This window comes from Cupressus sempervirens, chromosome 2, assembly GCF_028749045.1.
Source record: "Cupressus sempervirens isolate cs-2001-9-10 chromosome 2, ASM2874904v1, whole genome shotgun sequence".
Classification (NCBI taxonomy): Eukaryota; Viridiplantae; Streptophyta; class Pinopsida; order Cupressales; family Cupressaceae; genus Cupressus; species Cupressus sempervirens.
The window spans coordinates 633359004-633366709 of record NC_143119.1 but is presented as its reverse complement, the minus strand read 5'-3'; positions in this window follow the sequence as shown (position 1 = coordinate 633366709).

Genomic DNA, 7706 nt, shown 5'->3' with positions numbered 1-7706 from the left:
TAGTCTCCAAGAGAGTAATGTAGATGCTGGAAGCAAAATAGCATCAAGAGGATACAAAAACAAGAGATGCAAATACAAGCCAGGTAGCATGGTTATATAGGCTAGAAAGAGGGAGGAGGTGGCAACACCAACCAATGAGGAGCAACCATCTATCGAACTAAAGATAGCAAAGTATCTTCCCAAGATAGCTAATGGATGCTCACATGTAGGAAGGTGACACCTCACAACCATTCACCTAATAAGACATGCTTTATTAACCTAAGCAAGATTATTAAAAGTGTAGGAAAAACCTAGCAAAATAGAAAAAATAAAAAACTACACTAACAAACTTGACCTTATACTTATATCTTTTCCTTTGTCAAGTTGGCTTGAATATAATTACAAATATTCAATGTTAATCCCTTAAGTTGGCTAGACTTAACAAATAAATTGATTAAACTAAATATGTTTATTTAAGGAAAATTCTTTTTTAGCCAACCCAACTCGGTAGGCACCAACTTTGAAATGATTTTCCTATGTTAACCAAGTGAACTCATTTAACACTACAACTTTGTAAACTTCCATTAGTAACCAAGTAAGCTCAATTAACACTAGTTCCATGCAAACTTTCCTTTGTTAACTGAGTGAGCTTAGTTAACACTTGTTCCATTCCAACTTTCCTTTGGTAATTAAATGAGCTCAATTAACACTTAACTTCTGTGAACTTCTCCTTGGTGCCTGAGTGAACTCGGTAGACATTGTCTCTAAGCTTGATTTACACTAAAATTCTTGTCAAACATAGGAAATCATCTTCATCACCTAAGTGAACAAGGAAGATATTGACTAGTAAATATATGACATTTTTTGTACCATCAAAGACAATATACAATTGATAATTTTTTTTCAACACTTTCTTTTCCATGAAATTAGTCTATTTCCTAGTAAGAATTCATTGACACTTGTGTGTTTCCTATCATCAACATTTCCTACCTAATCAGAATGAGTTAATACCTTTAGTTCAAACTTATCACTCTTCTTGTAATACAATCCATAGTCTTATGTTTCTTTCAAATATCTCAATATTATCTTTACTGCCATCATATGATTGTCCTTAGGTCTTTCTAAAAATCTAGCAACTATCCCAACAACTAATGCAATATCTAGTCTACTATGAATAACATATTCTATTTTACCAATCATTGATCTATATTGTGTATGATTCACATCGACAGAGTTATGACTCTTAGATAGGTTGTGTCTAGTAACCATAGGTGTACTCACTTGTTTGGAATATTTCATTCCAAAATTTTTCACTATGTCCTTTATATATTTGGACTGAGTAATGAAAACACCTTGCTTCATTTAATATACTTGTAAACCGACAAAGAATTTGATCTCACCAAACATTGACATTTCAAATTATTTCTTCATTTCATCAGCAAAGTTTTTCATAATGTTTCCTTTCCTCCAAATATGATATCATCAACAAAAAATTTAGATAGCAATACCTTATTTTTCTTTCTAGTCTTCAAATATACATTATTGTTATCATATTCCCTAGCAAAACCAATCTTCACCAAATAGTTATACAATCTTTCATACCATGTTCTAGGGGATTGTTTTAAAGAATATAAACCTTTGTGCAATTAGCATACCATGTTCTTCTTGTTAGGATCCACAAATCCTTCAAGTTGTTCTATGTATACTTCTTCTTCTAGTATCCCATTCAAAAATGTAGATTTGATATCCATTTGATAGACCTTGACTCATTTATAAGAAGAATGTGCAAGTAGTTTTCTGACTCCTTCTAATATTGATACATGGGAAAATATTTCTCCATAGTCAACATCTTTCTCTTGTGCATATCCTTTGCATACCAATCTAGCTTTATACCTTGTGACTTCACTTTTCTCATTCATCTTTTTCCTAAATACCCACTTTTTTCCAACAACATTTTTATCTTTAGGTCTAGGTACTAGAGACCATGTTTTGTTCTTTTCAATCTATTCAATTTCTTCATTCATAGCTTGTATCCAATCTTCATTCTCCAAATCATATTTCACATATTTGGGCTCAAACTCACAAAGTAAGCACCTATCACTTCTGACTCTTTTTCTTGTCATAACACCAAACTCTTTATCTCCAATTATTTGTTTAGGTACATGATGTCTTTTTACAATTTTTTCTAATGCAAGCTCTTTCCTTCTTTGATATTCAAAAGTTTCATCTTGAAAAATAATTTCAAGCTCATCATCCCTTTCTTTTTCAAGTTCTTGTTCAAGTTTTGCATGCTTGGGATTGCCTTCCTGTTGTTTGGTTTGATCTATTTGTGACTTGGCATCATTTATCTATTTCTCAACACCCATAGTCTATTGCTCAAAAATTGGTTGTTGTAACTCGACATTCCTAGTCTGCTGAGGATCTGTAGCTTTGTTCTCTTGTTCAGGTGGAGTGCTTGGAGTACTATCATTCACATATATGAATGAACTATAATATTTAGGTTCTATCTTACATTCAACTTAATTTTTCTCTAAACATTCATCAATTTTCACATTTCTACTTTCCACAACTTTGTTAGTTTTAGAGTTTAAACACTTATAAGCTTTACTCTTGGTGGAATATCCTAGGAATATACCTTCACCAATTTTAGCATCAAGTTTTTTATTCCTATTTTTTTTAAGTGTGTAACATTTTCTTCCAAAAAATTTGAGATATTTCACATTAAGTGTGCTACCATACCATAATTCAAAAAGTGTAGCATTTGTACATTTCTTGACTTGCACTCTATTTAGTGAATAAATAGTTGTACTTACAAATTATCTCTAGTATTTTTGTGATGCATTCTTCTTCGTCATCATTGTTTTAGAACAATCCATAATTGATCTATTTCTTCTTTCAGCTATTACATTCTGAGGAGGGGTCCTAGGAGTAGACATCTAGGACTATAGAATATTTTGAACTCATTGGTAATGAATTCACCACCTCTGTCGAATCTCAAACACTTCACACTATTCCTTGTCTCCTTTTCAACTTTGGCCAAATACCACTTAAATAGATGAAAAGCATTATATTTTTCCTAAAGAAATATCATAGTCAATATTTTAGAGTAGTCATCAACAAATAGAATGAAATATTTTTCTCTATAGTTTCTCTAAACTACAATAGGTCCACATAAGTCAGTATGAATCAATTCCAATATGTCGTCAGCTGAAAACATTTTTCTCTTGAAACTAGACTTTGTCATTTTTCCCAATTGACATTGTTTAGAAATAGCATTGTTAGGTTTCTTAAGTTTTGGCAAACCTCTTACTTTTTTCATTTTACTAATGCTAACCAAATTGTCAAAGTTTACATGACATAAAATTTTGTGCCATAACAAAATATCCTCATATTTTCATAAAAAAATGTCTTGTCAGATAAATCTAGGTAGAACAAATTACCTCTTGTTTGGTCACCACTTCCAATCACTTTTCCATTAGCATGAAATATTTTGGCCTTTCTATGATGAAATTTAACTCTCTAACCTGATTTTTTAAACTGTGAAACACTCAACAGATTATAGTTAATTCCTTCAACCCAGTAAATATTGTCACATTTAATTTCAATAGTTAGTTAAATTGTCCCTTTACCTTTCAAAAGACATGGAACATCATTGCCAAATTTAACATAGCCACCCTTGTATGGTCCAATATCCTCAAATTTACTTCTATCACTAGTCATGTGATTAGGACAACTACTATCAATTATCCATCCATCAATTTTGTTCACATAAGAGATTAAAGTATTTTTCTCATCTTCATCAGAATCTTATTTCATAGCAACATAAACTACCTCTTCATCATTACTTTTAGATTCAGTATCAATTTTTCCTTCGATAATATAACAAGATTTCTTACCTTTGTCCTTGTAATTCTTGTTCTTCTTGAAGTCTCAGTCATCTCTTCTTCCTTTGTATTTTCTCTATTTTCTTTCATCATTGTCTTCTTTGTTAGAACACATTGTAACAATATGACCAACTTTTTTGTATGAAAAATAGATTATGGGAAGTTACCTTTGTATTTTCTTTTGCCTCTTCCAAATCCTTTAGCTATCACTGCCTCAAGTTTATCAATTTCATCATCACAAGTATCACTATCATTTTTCACATGTTTTCCCTTTCCTTTCTTGCTAAGAACTAGTTGTGATTTAAAAGAAGATTCAATAGTAGGAGTGTAATTATCAAAAATTGACATCTCAAAAGCAACAAGCCTACTAGTTACACCTTCTAGAGTTAGATTATTACTTTGTGTACATCTCAGTTCTTGTATTGCAAAAACCCTAATGGCATAAACAAGAAGTAGAGTTCTCAATACCTTGATGATTATTATTTCATCTTCAATCTTTTTGTTTGCTCCTCTAATAGCATTGAAAATATCTTTGATTATTGTATAATATTGCACTATGTTCTCAACTTCTATCATTTTCATCTCATCAAACTTACCTCTCAAACTTTCTAATTTGGCTCTCAATACATTATCATCTCTTGCATAGATGGTATTCAGTTTGTCCATCATTTCCTTTGAATTGTTGCATTCCTTTGGGTCATCAAACTCAACATAGCTTAGGGCTGAAGCAATCTCCAACATTTTCTAATTATGTTCTTTCTTTTCTTTCAGTTGTTGAGTAGTTAGAGGGACTATTGTTATGTCCACCTATGCATTGTCCAAAAACTCCAAACATCACTAATACTAGCTATGTGTAGCCTCATCGACTTCTTCCATGTAGAATTTTTTTTTTGTTCAACTTTGGTACCTTTCTCTTGTACACCATGATCATTATAACATTTGGGGTCATTTTGTGATGTCCAACCATCACCCTAGTGACAGACTCATCAGTTAGCTCTTGTTGGATTTTTGTTGCCACAAATTATGATGGAAAGGGAATCCATCATAATGGTGACGGAAGAAAAAATCATAACTTGGAAGAAGGGAGGGTCAAGATTTTATGTTCATGATGTTGTAATTGCAACAGTACTCCATCATAATTATGATGGTTGAAAATTTGCCTCTGTCATCGCAATTGCAACATATATGTGATAAATTTTCTATAGAAGCAATGATTATCCATCAAACTTTTTGTCATAGTTACAATGCTTCTATGACATCTATTTTTTGTAAGGGATGGATATCTATTAGAACTGACCATCACTTTCAAGGGAAGTTCATCATAATTGTAATGGCTAGTTGAATTATTAAAATAAATTTATATCAAACATTGCGGTCAACATTGTTTACAGGGTATCTTTATTCTTGTGAATACTTTGTACTCCTTATCTAGGCTTATGAATGCAATAGTTTCACTTGGGCTTCTTTAATAGGTTAAGTTCTCAGTAGTCCTAGAGCACAAGTCTTGAGATTTGACTACTTTGGGTGCACCTACATAATATGGCCCAATTCATTCTTCTTGTTCTTAGATAGATTATTTTTATGTATTTTTGTCAACTAAATCCTATAGATTTCTTATCACTTTTAGTTTCCTTGATAGTATAAGACTAATGGTTAAAGGCATGTTTGATGTGACTGGCAAATCCAAATTGTTAACTTTTCTCAATCTCTTTTAATCTTAGGGTAGACATGTTAATATTAAGTTTGAAGAAAGGAATAATAGTTGAGGTCAGTAAAGTTTACTATGGACCAAAGTCATTACATAAGAACACGTTGAAATATCAAAAGAATAGGTATGAATTAGAGGTCATCCTACTATTCCTATTATAATTGGCAAAACCTTGAAGATTTTTCCTCCATTGTGAGTCATTTTTTATGTTAATATCTTATGTTTTCCCTCTTATCTCTCCATAATCCCAATGATGGATCATGGAGTGCGATTTAAAACATTAATTTAAAAATTCACAAAAAGTCAAATAGTTTGTGACTGTACTATTGCAGGGAAGATTTATTTCTTGTATATTTTGAGCTGTGAATATTAAGGTGATGCAAAGCATCCTATAACAACATTCAACTCACAAGGAACCTATTAATCCAAGTCACATTGTAACATACTTGAGGTATTATCAACATCTCATTCCATTAACCAAACCTTGGGATCAACTAGTTTAATCAACATCTTTCAACATGTGAACAAGTTAATCAATCTTCTAGTTCACCTAACATCAATGTAATCATTCTTATTCAATCACAAGGCTGCAACATACCTTTTTGGAATAGGCTCTTTACCTTCAACCTCTTGGTTACCATCTAATTAGTCACTCTAGATATCATACTTCTCTAGGAATACATCATTAGGTCTAATTGATATACCTAGCATAAGGGTCCCATTATCCTGGTCCATACATCATCCTTTATCTTCCCTATATGTTTGCATACAACTTTGTTATAATCCATGTAATATCTGCCAATGTATAATCTAAGTAATATCCAACTAAATGAGATATTTAATTTATCAAAATAGTAGAATAAATCAATATTTAAAGGAACCATTATTTTTATTATTAATAACTAGATTCAAAGTATAACATTATATCAAAAACCTTAAAAAGACCCATACCACATACCTTCACAGGATTTTATTTGCAGTATATAGGAGATGCTCAACAAGTTAAATGATATATCTGATCCACCTCTATGAACAAGTTGTCTATCACATTTGTGAAATATAAAGCATGATCAATAATAGATTATCATTTGAGTTGTATATGAGAAAGGGCTTCACATTTCTAACATTGTCATTAGTACTAATGTACTAGAAAACCCTATATCTAGAAACAAAATATTCTAAAACACCAATGGAGTAAATTGAATGCTCAAGAAGCATTAATAGAAAATAAAATTTACATGATCAAATTATACATATAACTATCATGCAGATCACTAGGAAGTTATGAGATGAGTTATTGACATAAGTATTTCATGTCATGGTGGAAAAAAATCCATCTCTTTGATTTAGAATGATGGAAACAAGTATACAGTAACAAATTACATGCCTACACTTTTCTTTCTCATGAGTCATCTTAACTTAAAATATCTTTGAGCGAATGCTTAATAAGCTTATATTTGCAACATTTTTTTGTAAGTACACTAGTAAACACTACATCTACATTAGTTAAACCAAAACCATAGCCCAAGCTAGGAAAATTTCTAGCTAACATCCACATCTCATCACATCGGAACTCCTTGTACATTCTTTAATAACATTTGTATCAAATGATAATTATGAACTAAAAGTTCAAAGATAAAAATAAATTCAATGGAGGATAATTACCTACAATAATGTCAAACATGTATAAATTATTACATTACGAGTTGAAAAATATACAATTGATTAACAAATTTATAAGTACCTGGAGATCTCTTAAACCATATGCTAAATCTATTTCTTTTTGTGTAACATTGGGATCTCCATTACAATGACCTTGTATAACCAATGAAGACATGGATTCCCAATTTAATCTATGATCAAAATGTTAACATCATTCAATCCATACTATCATCCAATCTTTGATTGTTTACAATATACAAATGTATTACATCCCACTCTTTAGAAAATATACAAAAGTAAGTAAATGACTTATAATAGATTTATTTTGAAGATTAAGAATTAATGAACTACAATAACATCTCATTATTTATTACCTTTTACTTTTCTAAATCTAGCATTCCCCACCAAGTACTCCCCTTTGAATTTTTTAATGGCATCGAGATCCCAAATGCAATCTAGATGGCTCTTTGCCT